Below are 15299 nucleotides of genomic sequence, written 5' to 3' on the forward strand. Positions count from 1 at the left end.
TTTATTTTTTTTTTTTTTGTTTCTCACCCCCCGAGCCTTTCTGCGTTCATCACAGGAAAACGATGGGAAAAGGGGGGGGTGGGGGGGGGTTTGGGGGGGACGTTTCCAGACGCGGCGCTAAAGTGGAGCTTTGAGCCGAACGCGCGCGCGTGTGCGTGTGTGTGTGTGTGTGTGTGTGCGCGTTCCCAGGAGACCCGGCGGCGGTGACAGCTTCAGACGGACCAGAAAACAAAACAAAAAATACCCGTCAGCTCGGGCTCGGTTCCGCCGCAGTACAACACCAACCCCCCCAACCGCCCGCCAACCCGCCCCCCCCCCTCCCCCCCCCAAGCTCCAGACATGCGGAATGACAACCACTGAGGCGAACGTGGGACCGGGGCCATTTCTAAATTGGCAGCCAGGAGTCTAAATATAACTTTTTATATAAATTCTTTGTCAAAATGCTCCCGGAGACAAGAAGAAGAAGAAGAAGAAGAAGAAGAAAACGAACAATAGAAGCTGTTGAAAACGGCAAAAAATAAATAAATAAAATGAAAAAAAAACAACCCCCAGAATCCCGTGCAGAGAACAGAAAAGACAGGCGCTGTGCTCTGTGTGGAGGGCTGCCAGAGGCCCGGGGCTCGCAGCGCTGGGCTGAAGGAAGGGAGGGCTGGGTTAGGCAGGCTCCAGCTGGAGACCTGGGGATGTCCTCTGGCTACTGGAGCCCAGCTGAACTCCCTGAACACAGGCCAGGCCAGGCCAGGCCAGGCCAGGGTGAGGCTGCTTACAGAGCCAGAGGCACCGCGCCCGATTGGGCGAGAGGAACAACGAGGTCCAGGGAGCTGGAGGGGTACCTGCGCGCAGCGGCAAACACAAAGGGGGGGAGGGAGAGCAGCCAAATATCTGCAGCAGTGTGAAAAAAAAAAAAAAAAGTGTGTTTCTAACGGCAATCCATTCTCAGTTATGCATGCAGTCGATACCGTATGAAGGGTATGAAGATTAGGCCCTCGCTTCAACTTTCCTGGTGTGTGTAGCTTTGAGGAGAAATACGTAAAGACAAGGCAGTAAAGAGAGAGAGAGAGAGAGAGAGAGCGAGAAAGGGAGTGAGGGAGAGAGAGAGCGAGAGAGAGAGAGCACCAAGGCGGTCAAAATTTTAGTTCTTTTGGAAGAGCACATTTTCTGCGGTTTTTCCTCTTCGGTGAGTTTTATGGAACTATTTGATGTGACCACAAAGAACATACAGTGTGCTCGCCCATTGCGTAACGAACTTAAGCGAGTCATCCTTTTTTTCAGTACTTACACAACATTTTGGTGCACCACGTTTTGAACGATGAATTCGTTACTCGAAGCAAAGGCCATTTCGAGGTAGAACTGAAATCCCTGTTTTGTTGCGATTACCTGTAACTGCATTAGTCGCTTTATATTTAATCAGTTCAGATGTTCAGAATGCATTTGGGTGTGCCTGGCCAACCGTTTTTTTAAGAGAACAAAGAAATACAAATGTTTTCAGGCAGAGAAATGTCAGAGCATTCCTGTGGATGGCACACACAAACAAGCCCACTGACCACCATGACAGCGAACCTCACCACACAACCACGTATTACACATGTTTGGGGGAACAAACAATATTTTGGGGAAGAGCTGTGGATGTGTGTCACTCCTGACTCACATCCTTAAAGAAAACCAGGGAGGAGAGGAAAGTACCCTCCCTAGTATTTGCTTTTATAGCATGCAAATGATATGCAAATATAGCACAATATCTGTGCACCTGCATACCTGGACAGATTGTTCACCTCAGCTCTCTCTGTACGCGCACGTGTCTGTGCTGTATGAGTGTGTGTGTGTGTGTGTGTGCGTGTGTGCGTGTGTGTGTGTGTGTGTGTGTGTGTGTGTGTGGGTGTGCTGGTCCTGCTCACTGACCAAACTGCGACCAGGACTTAGCCTAACTCTCCCACATGAGAGCCATTTTTCCTTACTGCCTGTAAGGCTTCAGAACAAAACTCAGACAAAATTGGACTTTGTTCACGTGAACAGTTTTATTCACACACTCCGTTCTTCACTTTCGACACATGGGTGACACACGGACACGCTGTCGCCTGACAGCGAGAAGGTCCCGGGTTCAAATCCCTCCCTGTCTCCGCGTGGGTTCCCTCACACAGCCCAAAGAGGCGTTAGGCTAACTGGAGAGTCTAAATTGCCCGTAGGTATGAGTGTGTGAGTGAATGGTGGGCGTGACCTAAGACGAATTTGCAACCGGTCCAGAGTGTATTCCTGCCTCTCGCCTAAAGCATGCTGGGATAGGCGCTGGGGGTGCAGAGCGCGACGGACGCCGCTGTCGTAAAGACGCACTGCAGCAAGCTCTGCCACCTTCTGTTCAGGAGAAATGGCGGTTTCCAGACGTTAACTGGCCAGCGCTGTCAAAATGGCGGTATGGATGGACGGAGGCCAAGAGGTGCCTCTGCATCTGGGCCTTCTTCCAGAAACTTCCACCTGTGAAGAAAATAAAACCTTAAATGGCTTAAACATCGCAAAGGTGTGCGTTTGGTCCATGGGTTTCCAGAGGGCTACTTCATATAGGACAGTCCAGTTTAGTATTTAGAGAAAACGTTCAAGCAAAGCAAGACAAATACAAAAGTGAAGTCGTTGTTCTGTTCTACTGTGAATGGAGGTTTAATAAGAGCATTAATAAGAGGCTTTTACAGGAAGTGACGACATGAATACTTCCTTCAATAGTACTTAAAGCTGTTTTATATATTTACATTTATAGTGCATGTTCAGTATACATAAGGTGTTAGAAATATGAAATAGACGTCACATCACCAGATCCAGCTAACACACATGCCCTACAAATCACGGATAAATGAAATTAATTGTCCCCCAGTGCTGGCTTTGCAAATGAGCACCGCACTTGGAACACTGGGAAAAAGAGTCATTTGATGGAACAACTTTAACCAACACAAGGCTACTGAAATGAACACAGACAGAGTGGTGTACCGGTCTTATCAGCAGACTTTTAACCAGGAAGTTAAATAACGTGTAGCGCATTTCCAGTCCACCACTGTGAATTAATAGCCGAGTTGCATCTGAAAGTACTGAATGTAAAGTCTAAAGGATGGTGAGACATCGCTGATGATCAGACGTGGTATAAATCAGCCATGCGGGGAAAACCAACCACAACACTGCAGCATCAGTTCGGTCCCACGAGACTGCATTCTGAGAAGACGGTCGCGCGTTCACTGAAATGCATAACCTGTGTGCTGTAATGTGCTGCAGGCAGGTCTCTCAAGTGCACAACACACACACACACTTACGCGCACACACATACACATGCACACTCATTTGCGCACACACATTCACACTCTTTCTCACACACACAGCCACACACACTCACTCACACACACACACAGTGGACACGCACACACACACACACACACACACACACACAGTGCACTCACACACACCCACACATACACACACACCTGCACACACACAAACACGCACACACACAGTGAGCGCTCTGTTTCCTCGTTGTGCTGAAGCTGTTGTTCTGTGCCAGTCCTGTGGGGAATAGCCTGCTCCTGGCAGGGCTAAGCCAGAGCAGCGCAGGGATAACAGGGGCCCCTTGCACCTCCCCGAAAAAAAGATCAAAGCCCTCACACAGGGCTAACCTGCGCCGCACCCTCCCAGCGTCGCAGGTGTCCCGCTGCTCCGCCGTCGCCATGGCGACGGGACTTCCTCAACGAGCAGCAGGGAGCGCACCGCACACATGCAAACACCGAACCACACGGGCGAAAGTGAAAGTTCTGTCATTCGTCTTGACGGCGCTCGATCAATGACAGAACAGACGCCTGGAAATCAGGGCTGTTTTTTTTTTTATTACTATAGGTACAGAATTCAGGCGTCATCTAAAACAAAAACAAAACAAAACAAAAAAAAGATTCTAATGGGACACAGTCCGGTAAATCTGCCCATCTGCCATACACTGCCACAGTGCCCTTTTAATGAGACACATCCTGTGAGTCCTGGCTTTCTGGGGGGGGGGGGGGGGGGGGGGGGGGGGCGGGGGGGATCACTATGGTTGCGGCTGTGGTCACCTTGAATGCAGGCGAACGGTCACAGGATTCCACATCGAGGAGGAAGCGGCAAATTGAGTCATGACAAGCGGCTTTAAAACTTTAGTGAACATTTCGCGATGAAAAGTTGTCATGTCGCGCACTGTCTGCACTCTCTGCTTTTCGTACGCTGTCTTCCTGAGAAGAGCTACCGATCGTTGAGCCTGATAATGTCAGCCACCAACCACAAAGCAGAGCCTCGATGTGAACACCGAAAACGTTTTAACGTGGAAATCACAGACGAGCCTCTTCTTCTTGCGATTTTGCAATTAACCCGAAACCGGCGCTCTGAACGCACGCGGAAACGACGGCCACCTCGTCTCTGCCACCGGGAGGCGCTGCTCGTGTCTGCGCCGGCTCCCCCGACGTCAAAGGACGCGCCGTGGGTGGGGCTCGTCGGGGTTTCCTGCTTCTCAGCTGGCCGAGCGTAGGGCCGCGTCCTGCGGAACCAGTCTTAGTAACGTGAAGATCCAGTCTTCGCAACGCCGCCGCCGCCGCCGCCATTCGCTGCGTTTTGAGAGCTGTTGGCACGTTGTTGGCTGTTTGTTTTTAGGGGAAGGCCTCAGAAAACATTTCTGCAACAAGCTCTTGTCAAGTGCTCTTATCGCCATCATCGCCGCAGAGCTAATCAAGATCAGCTGCGTCCTGCCAGCTGGTTACCCGGCATTCTCAGCGCTGAGACAGGTCAGATTTAGGATTAGCAGAACTGGAACTGGAAGCCAATTGCACAAGTGGAATTGATCACATCCTGCCTTACAAAATCATACACGGACACAAAACTCAAAATACACAAAAAAAAGAGGGAACTGCCACATCCTAAATTTCAGCTACACGCACCAAAATAGTGCTTAAAATCAAAGGGCAAATGTTTACCCTTTTTAGCTTACTGGCATTAGCACACCAATCACTGCGTTATCTAGTACATTCTAGCATTACGTAGTTCCACCACCGAGTCTACCTGTTTTAGCCATTGCAGTTAAACATTTTGCCAAAGAAATCTGCATTAGCTAGGCTGCAGAAGGGACTTGACAGCTGAGTGTTCATTAGCTGGGTGTATCATTAGTACCCTTCACAGCTTCTACATTCCGTCCTGTTTGGCACAGTCTGTTACCACCCTTCACAGCTTCTACATTCCGTCCTGTTTGGCACAGTCTGTTACCACCCTTCACAGCTTCTACATTCCGTCCTGTTTGGCACAGTCTATTACCACCCTTCACAGCTTCTACATTCCGTCCTGTTTGGCACAGTCTATTACCACCCTTCACAGCTTCTACATTCCGTCCTGTTTGGCACAGTCTATTACCACCCTTCACAGCTTCTACATTCCGTCCTGTTTGGCACAGTCTATTACCACCCTTCACAGCTTCTACATTCCGTCCTGTTTGGCACAGTCTATTACCACCCTTCACAGCTTCTACATTCCGTCCTGTTTGGCACAGTCTGTTACCACCCTTCACAGCTTCTACATTCCGTCCTGTTTGGCACAGTCTGTTACCACCCTTCACAGCTTCTACATTCCGTCCTGTTTGGCACAGTCCATTACCACCCTTCACAGCTTCTACATTCCGTCCTGTTTGGCACAGTCTGTTGCCACCCTTCACAGCTTCTACATTCCGTCCTGTTTGGCACAGTCTGTTACCACCCTTCACAGCTTCTACATTCCGTCGCCGCAGACGACGGTGCTGATGTCACAGGGGCATCGTACGTACAAATATTCCGTGTCTGGTGCATGAGTACATCATGTTCTCAGGCTGGTCTAGAATCAAAGCCCTTTCCTTCCTGTGTGAGGAGTAAAAGCAGAAGTGTGCAGTGATTTATTTAATTATTTATTATTATTACTATTATTATTTTAGATGCGGTGATTTATAATTGTTCGTTTCACATTCGCAGATCAAACTGATCACCTCTAAGTGCATGGCACTATATTTTAGGTCAATATTCAGAAAGTTATGAATCCAAAACAAGAAATTCATATTTTATCTATTTCAAACTAGAAAGCATTTATTTCAAAACATCCATTATCAACACACTTATATACAAGCGTACAGATTAATTTTATAGGGTCCTTACATAGCAACATACATAGCTCCAACAGCTGATATATTTATAATATATGCAATATATGCTATATAAACTATAGTATATATTATATTGCACATATACATTATCATAATGTATGTAATAAGGCTATTGTATAACTATAACCATATTATAACTACATTTATTGATGTTTGATTACATTTTAATGCTTTATTACACTTTCGGCTGTCAGGAGACCAACAGAAACTTTCTGAAAGCGGGCCGGAGTCTGATTTCGTCGTCGGTAAACAGTGAGCAGAAAGTCACACCAGGAAGTGGCTTAAAAAGCCAGGCACATCTGAACACAAACACTCGGGGCTTTGAAAAAGCCACGGCGAGAAGAAACGGCATTCGCACATTCTGCCTGCGAGGCCCAGAGCCTGACGCGAGCGATGAAACCTTGAACAAGAATGAGAAGCACGCTCCCCTCCCCACCCGACGGTAAAAGTGACAGGCGAGAGTGAGTTACTGAGCGCCGCGCCGCGTGACCGTCCAGCTGCAGATCACGGGGGGGGGGGGGGGGGGGGCGGGAGGGGGGTGCACAGGTGGGGTCACGTGGGAGTAACTATTACTGGAGCCCGGAGGAAATTCTTCTCGTGGGCTTTGGGGCAGGTGCGGTAAAGATGCACGTGGTGGGACATGAGACGCCGGTCCCACGCCGCTCGTACCGCACCGCTCGTACCGCACCGCACCGCTGTGACACGACCGCGGGCCAGCCACCTGCTCGGCGGCATCGACCCCACCACCACCGCCGGGGCGGGCGATCCAGCTTCCAGCGTCAGTTACTGACGAGACAGAGCGTCTGCGCAGGCAGCCCTGCTTGTTGCTACAACAACGCGTTGGCGCACTTGGGGGGTTGATTTGCGAGTGTACACCCCCCCCCCCCCCCGCCCCACCCCGACCCCCCGGCGGCCAGCCGTTTACGGGCCCATGTTGTGCCCTCATCGGACCGGCGAGCCTTCGGGCGGGCCAGCTGCCGCCACCGGGACGCAGGGAACGACCCGCTGACATCACCGCTGGAGCGTAACCGGGCGTGGCCGGCGCTACCTGTGTCGCTCCCGATCTGGGTCAGTCGCCCCATCGAAACTGCGCCAGACCTGTGGCGGCTCTCCACAGAGCCCGCAGCCGTGCTCAGGGTGACCCCCAAACCAGCACCCCAGCACTCCCCTCCCCCCACCCCCCCCAAACCAGCACCCCCATTCTGCAGCTACAAGGGAAGGACCGCAGGGCGAGCAGAAACAGGAAGTGAAATCACATCCTTCAGAGCGGAGTGTGCGTGAGAGTCAGCGCTCTCCCTGAATGACAGAGGAGGTCTAGTGATGGGTATGAATAAAAAAGGCAAGTGTGTAAATATGGGTAAAAATGCTTAAGAAAGTCTGGTGAAAGTCCGTATCCAAGCAACATACATGTAGATACAGGGGGTCACATTTATACATAAACATGCACGGCATACAAGGGGAAAAGGCTAATTAAACAGCAGTGTATTAATTCACAAAAGCACAATGCCCACCATATTGAGACCTAAGAGTTTCCATCAGGTAATGGCAATTGCGGGTAGACAATAACCACACAGGGTAAAATGGTTTTTTCTCAACATTGTTTTGACCAAAATGAGGCCAAATACAAGACATTGTTTTACGTCGTACAAGGGGTTGAGGCAAGTGTTACAGATTTCTGGGTCACTTTCTGTATATTTTAGCGACCGTCAAACTGAAAGTCTGAAGGACGTGTGAGAAAAGCGGGTTCGCCGGGTTTAAAATGAACAAAAAAAGCTGCTCGCGTTTCTAATTTCTGGAAGCTTCTCTCGCCGCTCGCGGTCCGCTTTCGGCTTCTGTCGTTCGGCTGCCGCTGACTTGGTTTCCCTTTCCTCAGAAGACGTGGGGCCTTCCTCCCCGAAAGCGGGCCACGCGCCTCGGTCGGAAACTATTCAAATAACGGCGAGGCGTACTCCGCGCTCTGATTTACGGGGCAGGGGAGGTGGGCCAGGGGGACGCCCCGACGGCCCGAGAGATGAGTGAGCCCGAGTGCCCGTCCCCCAAAATCTTTCCCCTGTAATTTCCTGCACCTTTCCTACGGCTACGGTCTGCAGGCTGTGGTTAGCGAGGCAGAGAACACAACATGAAGAAAAGAACCCTTTAACCCTTTGAGGTGTGAGGTCACAAATACGCGATTAGAACGTTCTTAACCGAACATTCTAATGCTGGTGATGTCACAATCGCTGCTGGTGACTGCAAGCAGTGGAGTTCTAGAACACCGACTTAGAGTGCTGCGAAAAACATTCCAAAAAACCTGTTCTTCACAGGGCTAAGGGAAGTTCACGAGAGCCGCGAAATAAAATATCTAGTATGTATTTATCGCCATTTCATACGTGTGTTACCTGAAGATAAAAACTCCATTTAAATTGCATACTGTTTGTGGTAATTCGGTAAGCTGTGCTGTTATAGCATCTGTTTTAGTAATTGACTTTTTATTGGACATACATTTTTGAAGTATTTCAGTTCAATGTCACACGACAGCGTTCAGCCAGTAAATGCATCCCACTCGACTAATTCTGTTGCTTTTGGGTAAAGGATGCAACGTTACACATTAACTGTGAAAACAAAGAGAGGGACATATTTTACTGCTGATTGTACATTGTGGGGGTGGGGGTGGGGGGTGGTGAGGAAGGGTCAGTTACACTACAGCAGGGTGTTCAGCGTCTGAGACGGAATTATTCTCACTGTTTGCTTTCCCACCCGGTTCTGAAGAGACGGACACACTTCACTTTGGGCGCCCCCCCAAAAGTAAAGCGTGTTAAAGATGTTTTATTTAAAATGAGTCAGATTCAGATTCGGGTTCTTTTCAAGCCGCGATATGCAAATGAGCAGAGAGTAAATCACGATGACTCAGAGGTGCTGGGAGACCAGCGAAGCGTACGGCTTCGCGCGTCGATGAGCAGAACGGACACACCTATGCTAATTAGCGGCAAATTGGAAAACCCCCCCCCTCGTTTTTTTTATTATTATACTGCCGCGGAGGGGAAAGTCGCCTGATAATATTGCAAACATCAACAGTCGTCTCTCAGAAACTCCTCGCGTCTGACTGGAAACTAAAACTCACAGCGCACAATGAAATGTCTAAAAATAATAAAGGGGAATTTCATTTTTTTCGCCTTAATACAACCACCCGAAGCACCATGACCCTGCTATTGCCAGACACAGTTAACAGTTAGTCATCACACATAAAAAATATTGTTCCCCGTTAACTTATAGCATTAAAGCTGCACTACTTTGTCCTAATCAGTTACATATTACACTTTATTAATATGCAATATTAAAATATTGATCCGCCGGTGAAATCCGATAGCAGCGAAGAACATCAGCACGCTGGCCGCCTCTGAGGAGGACCGCGGTCCAGGTCAGAGAGAACACGAAAGCGAAACGAACCCTCGCTGCCGTTCACAGCTGAGTCCGTGAAAAAGCCCTGAGCCGACGGCTTAAGTGACAGGAGATTAAATCCGTCTGCAGCGGGACGGCGGGCCGAGAAGTTACGACCGAAACTACCCCCCCCCGCGCCTTCAATCGCCGGACGTTTTCCAGCGCCCCTCCGGCCCCGCCCCCCACCCCCTCCTCTCCGGGCTCCGGCGAGGGGAACGCGAGGCCGGGCGAACTCGCTGAACCAGAGGAGAACGCGCGCGGGAAGCCGAGCCCTCCGGCTCAGGGAAACATTTCCAGTGGCCTCAGCGCGATCCAATTCCGTACCGCCGCCCCCCGCCCCCCCCCGGCCCCCTCGCTCCCGCGCCTGACGGGGGACACGCCGTGTCCCGTCGCGGGGGGGGGGGAGACAGTTAACACCCTCCACACCCCCCCCCCCCCCCCGCCAGGAAAGGTCCCCTTTCAGAGGGAGAGAGAGAGAGAGAGCGAAACGCCCCGCGTTTCTGCAGCTTCCCGGGACCAGAGGAATGCGCAGAGGCTTCTTTTTTTTTTTTTTTTGGATCGCCGTCGCCCTTGACAACGGAGAAGCGGCTTCCCGGACGGCGACGGGAACAGGGCCTTTCTTCACTTCCAGCGTGCGCCCGACGCCTCGTCTCAGTTCCCGTTTCGAGCCGTTAGCGTCCGGTTTTCGTGACAGCGAAAAAAAAAAAAACAATTCTCAGAACGACCGGTAGCACAGCGCATTCTTACTCAGACGCCACGATCCGGGGCGTCATCCCTCGTCCCATTGTCCTGCGCGTCGTTCGGCAGAGCGGCTGAGCGTTTACCGAAACCCGAGCTCAGGGGTGCCACGCCAGCGCTTCCTGTGCAGGATTTGAACCCGTAACCTTCTGGGCGCAAGCTCATTTCCCCCCCTCGGCCGTTTACTCCGTGCTGGAATGCTTCTATTTCCAGCACCAGCCCTTTCAGTTTGCGGCGGGAATCAGCGGGGCGGAGGAGGAGGAGGAGGAGGAGGAAAAGGAGGTGCGCTGGGAGAGAGGAGGGAGAAAGGGAAGGGAGCACAGCGTCTCCGCTACGGAGAATGGGAGCTTTTCTGGGGAGGAAAACCGGGCAACGGTTTGGCTGTTCTCTCGGCTGAGTTTGAGTTAGGTGCAAAAGCCTACTGTGCGTGCGCATGTGTGTGTGTGTGTGTGTGCCTGAGTGCGTGTGTGCGTGTGTGCGTGCACGTGTGTGTGTGTGTGTGCCTGAGTGTGTGTGTGTGTGTGTGCGTGCACGTGTGTGTGTGTGTGTGTGTGTGCCTGAGTGTGTGTGTGTGTGTGTGTGTGTGTGTGTGCACGTGTGTTACACCCCACCTGCTTTCTCCTCCCTCTTTTGACAGTTAAAGTGCTGCCTCTAGAACAGGGCTGCTGTCTGCTAGACTTTGGGTTTTCCTTTCCATCAGCAGGAAACCTGGGCCTTGGAAACAAGGTGACTCCAGCCAATCACAGACCTCATTAATCATTTAAAGGCTGAGACGCACCCAAAGATCAGCAGGTACAGTAGCCCTGCAGCAGGGGAGACTGACACTTCCACAAGCACACCACTCAGTAACAGCATTACCATCTTCCCCACCTCTGCTCAGACTGAGTCTCACAGGACGAAACCGGTGCTGATGTATTGTGGATATAGAGAGTGATGGGCATACTATACTCTCTTACTCACAGATCACAATAACATGTCCTTAGTGTTTAACCCTCTGAAGGTTTGAAGTTTTCTGGAATGTTTTTTTTCTGAATTCTTAGTCAGTGTTCTAGAACCCCATTGCTTTCAATTACCAGTAGTGATTGTCACATCAGCATTAGAATGAACACATAATGAATCACATATTTTTGACGTCACACCTTAAAGGGTCAATAGGGATTATGGTTCCTGGCCCTGGTCTTATCTTCCATAATGTAGCTTTTCTCCGTAAGAATTTCTCTTTCACGCAAGCACTGAACTTATCTCCACATAGCCCCCACTCAGGATTCACAGGAGACAGTTTAGTTCACATGAATCATTCCCTTCCTTCTACTAGAGACATCCCACCAGCCCGCTGTGAACACTCATGAAGATGTGCTTACTCATTCCTGCGTCGCTGTCTTACACAGTTTGCTTGCCTTGGTCCGCACGTCTTGGCCACTCCACTTTGGAAGAGAAGAAGCCTTGAGGCGCAACTCCGCATTCCACTGGGTTGAAAGGTCACGGAGGGTCAAAGGTCACGCGGCCACCCTGCGACGAGAAAGCAGATGGAACGCGCCCCGATCAGCCGTGGCTGAGGTGAGGGCGCCGGTGGGGAGGTCTGGATCCACGGCGCGTTAGTGCCTAAAAACTCAACACGGCACCTCACATTTCACCAGCGACCCCCTCTCTATTCAGCTCACTTTGGGGGGGGGGGGGGGCGTTCGACAGGCCAGACGGGCCCCACTGATCCTCAGACCGCGCACGCTTTTTGTGGATCAGTGAGGTACTGGGACGGTGACCACAGCTAACCGTATTATACGTTGTCTTGCGGGTCGTAACTTAATGTTTAATTGTACCATTTCAATATTGTGTCTTCTACTGTTAGAAAAATAAACTTCCACTGAATACAGGTGAAAAAAAGAAAAAAAGAAATAAAGAAATAAAGAAAGAAAGAAAGGCATGGTCTGTCCATTGAAAAGGCAAGGTGACGTAAAGGTCATAGTTCTGGTCTTCAGGTTCAGTGCTTCTGAGTGGCCGCTGTGCCCTCGAGCACGGTCTGAATTGTCTCCTAAAAACATACAGCTGTGTGCTTAACCAGTGCGCCCCTGACAGGCGAGAGCAGGGGGACCAGAGGAGGGCGAACCTGCTTTCCGTGCTTCTGCACTTCATCATTCGACCGGCACAGCCATTTTCCTGGTCTCGTCATACAATCACGAATGACCGTCAAAGACAGCGCTTAGCTGAGACATCTGAACGCACTGTCCGATGCAGGAGTCAAGGGGTGCTGGCAGACACAGGAAATTAAGACACCCCCTGGCCCTCCTGCAGCCAGCATGTCCATATACGGTAAAATGTCCCGTGTTAATTCAACTCTTAACAGATAACGTTTGGTCCCACCATCCAGAGCGTGAGAAAAGTGTCATCTCCGAAGAGCTGACTTAACACTGCTCGAGTTGACTTAACATCGGACACTTTTACTGTGTACCTGTGCAGGACAGTGCGCAGAACTCTTGAGACGATCGGACCTGTTCTGTTTTTGACAGGCCTGAGAAAGGACCATCGCAGCAGCAGAGAAGCGCGTTCTGGGAGTGGGCGGGACACACAGCCACACCTCCTCTCTTTTCTGCCCCGTTTGTCCCCCCTCCCCCCCCCCCCTCCGTCACCGGGCCATTTTCACCGCCCCCCTCCTCGCTCTGTCGCGGTCCACGCCGCGCGGGTCACCCGCCGCACAGCTGCGAGCGCCCGTGACGACGGGACGTCCCGAAAATAGCCGCGAGCGCTCCCGGCGCGGGCTGGGAGGGGCTCCGTTACCCCAGGGCGCCCTCGCTCGCCCCCCCCAAAAAAAAAAAACGCCGTCGCGAGAAACGTGTCCCGTTTAGGAAGCGCAGAGGCGACGCCGCCTGTGACCGTGTGTGGGGTCAGTGTGCACCTCGTCCCGTTCTATGATGAGCGCGGGGTAACACCGTACGAAGTCAGAGGCGCACGAAAAGCAAACAAACGAGTCTGGAACCAAAGGTTCCTCCGCGGCACTGCCTGTCTGCTTAATTACCTCGCCTTTTTAGGCCTGCATGCGTCCCTCGGTCCGCGCGCTTCTGCTACAGTAGGGTTCCAGGGAAACAGTTCAGTTCACGTCGCCTGTGTCACAATGCCGTACCATCGAAATTTGCGGTACGTGTCCCTTGTTACAGCATAGGCACAAGTAACGTTAATTAAAAAAGGGGCTCATGGTTTTGGTCCCTTACATGGGTATGCTCGCTCTATATGCACACGCACACACACACATACACACACACACACACACACACACACACACACATACACATACACATAAGCTAAGTCAAATTAACTAGGTCATCCTACACACTAATAGAATTCTATATGCAGAGCACTCCATATTCAACGGTTTCCTCAGAACGCTGACTTAGGGCTGCATTCTCCCCCTTATGAAAAACGAGACAGCACCACACAACACCGTACACACATCAGGTCCACTCACGTTCCACTTAGCTCACACTTATCTAATATCCAGAGCAATAACTTAGTAACTCAATTTGGTAAGGGGGGGACGCCATTCCTCGGGGCAAGCCTCGATGCGTTTTAACACCTCGCACTTAAAAAACCCGCTGACAGGGGCAGGAATTTCAACCAGAGCGAACTGGGGTGATGCACTTTGCTCGAGGGTACATCGGTGCTATTCTGTTCCCCACCTGGGGTTTGTTCGACATGGATCATTTCTAAGAACGACACATGCGCTGAGCGTCTCTCTGCTCTCCGGCACGCGTCCTGTGGGGCGTGGGGACGCCGGTAACACGCGCGTCCGGAGAAATCAGTCAGGGGGAAGTGGTTCAACCGGTGACCTGCTGGCCTTTAGTTTTAATCTCGCAATGAGACTTCATATCCAATTTCTGTTTTCCCCGAAGAGGAAACATTTTCTTGATTCAAGTTTTATTTTTTGCTCAACAAGTGAAACTGGCAAATCCTGAAATGAGTGAAACTGTCTCACATCATTGCCACTATTTTTGTCTCAATTATTAAAACAGGATTAAGATTAAAAATTATTAATCGCTGAGCTTGAATTATTATTTTTTTTGATTTTTAAGAATTACTCATGCATCAAAACAACTGGGCAGTGAACAGCCAAATCCCATGTCCAACATAACACAGCTTGAAAGCGAAAATAGCTAAAAACCTGCGGTGACAAAATATGTGTGGGTACCGAGTCTTCTCCGTCGTGCTATTGGATGTTTAGAGCCACGATGCTGTCTATTAATTCCACAGACTGCAGGAGAAGCCACACCAGCCGCTCTCCTTGGGCACACCATGGATCTGTTGCTCTGTGGCGGAAGGCACAGCATAGCCACACATGCTAAATGACCTCCTGGGAAAGGAGACTAAAAGGCTCTATCGGATTCCCGCTGGAATATGCACTACGCTCAGCGCCGTACAGCAGCATGACGTGCCAGAGTTCGGTTTTCTGCGTACTGCATACGACTGAATCAGACGGCCGTGGCTTGGGGGGGGGGGGGGGTGGAGGAGGGTCTGACGACACCTCCGTGGCGGTCCTAAAATAGGGCACCGCCATTTCCACGGGAGTCTCATTTCAGTGAAGGTGACGATGCACCAAACGGAATGCGCGCGTCGGCATCGCGAGTGGCGGTATTAATACGAGCTGGCGCGTCGCCTCGCGCGGCACGTGACCCCCCCCCCCCCCCCCCCCCTCGCTCCACCCGGCCCCCCACCCCACCCGATCCCTGCGCGCTTCGTATTTAAGAGACCAGCCTGAACTCGATACGTTCTCATGACATCAGCGTTCAACGGCTGTGATACCAGCCCGCGGCCCTCCCACGGAAAAACAAAAAAAAAAGTGTGTCATGAACTTTCAAAAGGTGAGAACCACGCTACACCTTTGCAGCGCTGTGTGCGCCGAACACGGGCCATGTTCAGGGCCTGAACGTCGGCGTACCGTTGAGTGGGAGGAACGTGCTGCCCCAGGGTGAACCCAAAGCTGTCGCCT

General features: G+C 51.1%; 1 long non-coding RNA gene across 3 annotated transcripts in view; it reads right to left on the reverse strand.

Moving 5' to 3' along the window:
* Nucleotides 1-1990: 1990 nt before the first annotated feature.
* The window catches only part of LOC118232821, a 54445-nt gene continuing 41136 nt past the window's right edge, over nt 1991-15299 (reverse strand). For 2 of the 3 annotated variants that reach the window (XR_004766405.1, XR_004766407.1), the window contains exons 3-4: nt 11709-11833; nt 1991-2469 (exon numbers count right to left, since the gene is read on the reverse strand). This is a non-coding gene — a long non-coding RNA (uncharacterized LOC118232821). Of the gene's footprint in view, nt 2470-11685; nt 11834-15299 lie in introns of all 3 variants that reach the window. The other variant, XR_004766406.1, reaches the window with a different exon arrangement.

Source organism: Anguilla anguilla, chromosome 8 (genome assembly GCF_013347855.1).
Source record: "Anguilla anguilla isolate fAngAng1 chromosome 8, fAngAng1.pri, whole genome shotgun sequence".
In the NCBI taxonomy this organism is placed as follows: Eukaryota; Metazoa; Chordata; class Actinopteri; order Anguilliformes; family Anguillidae; genus Anguilla; species Anguilla anguilla.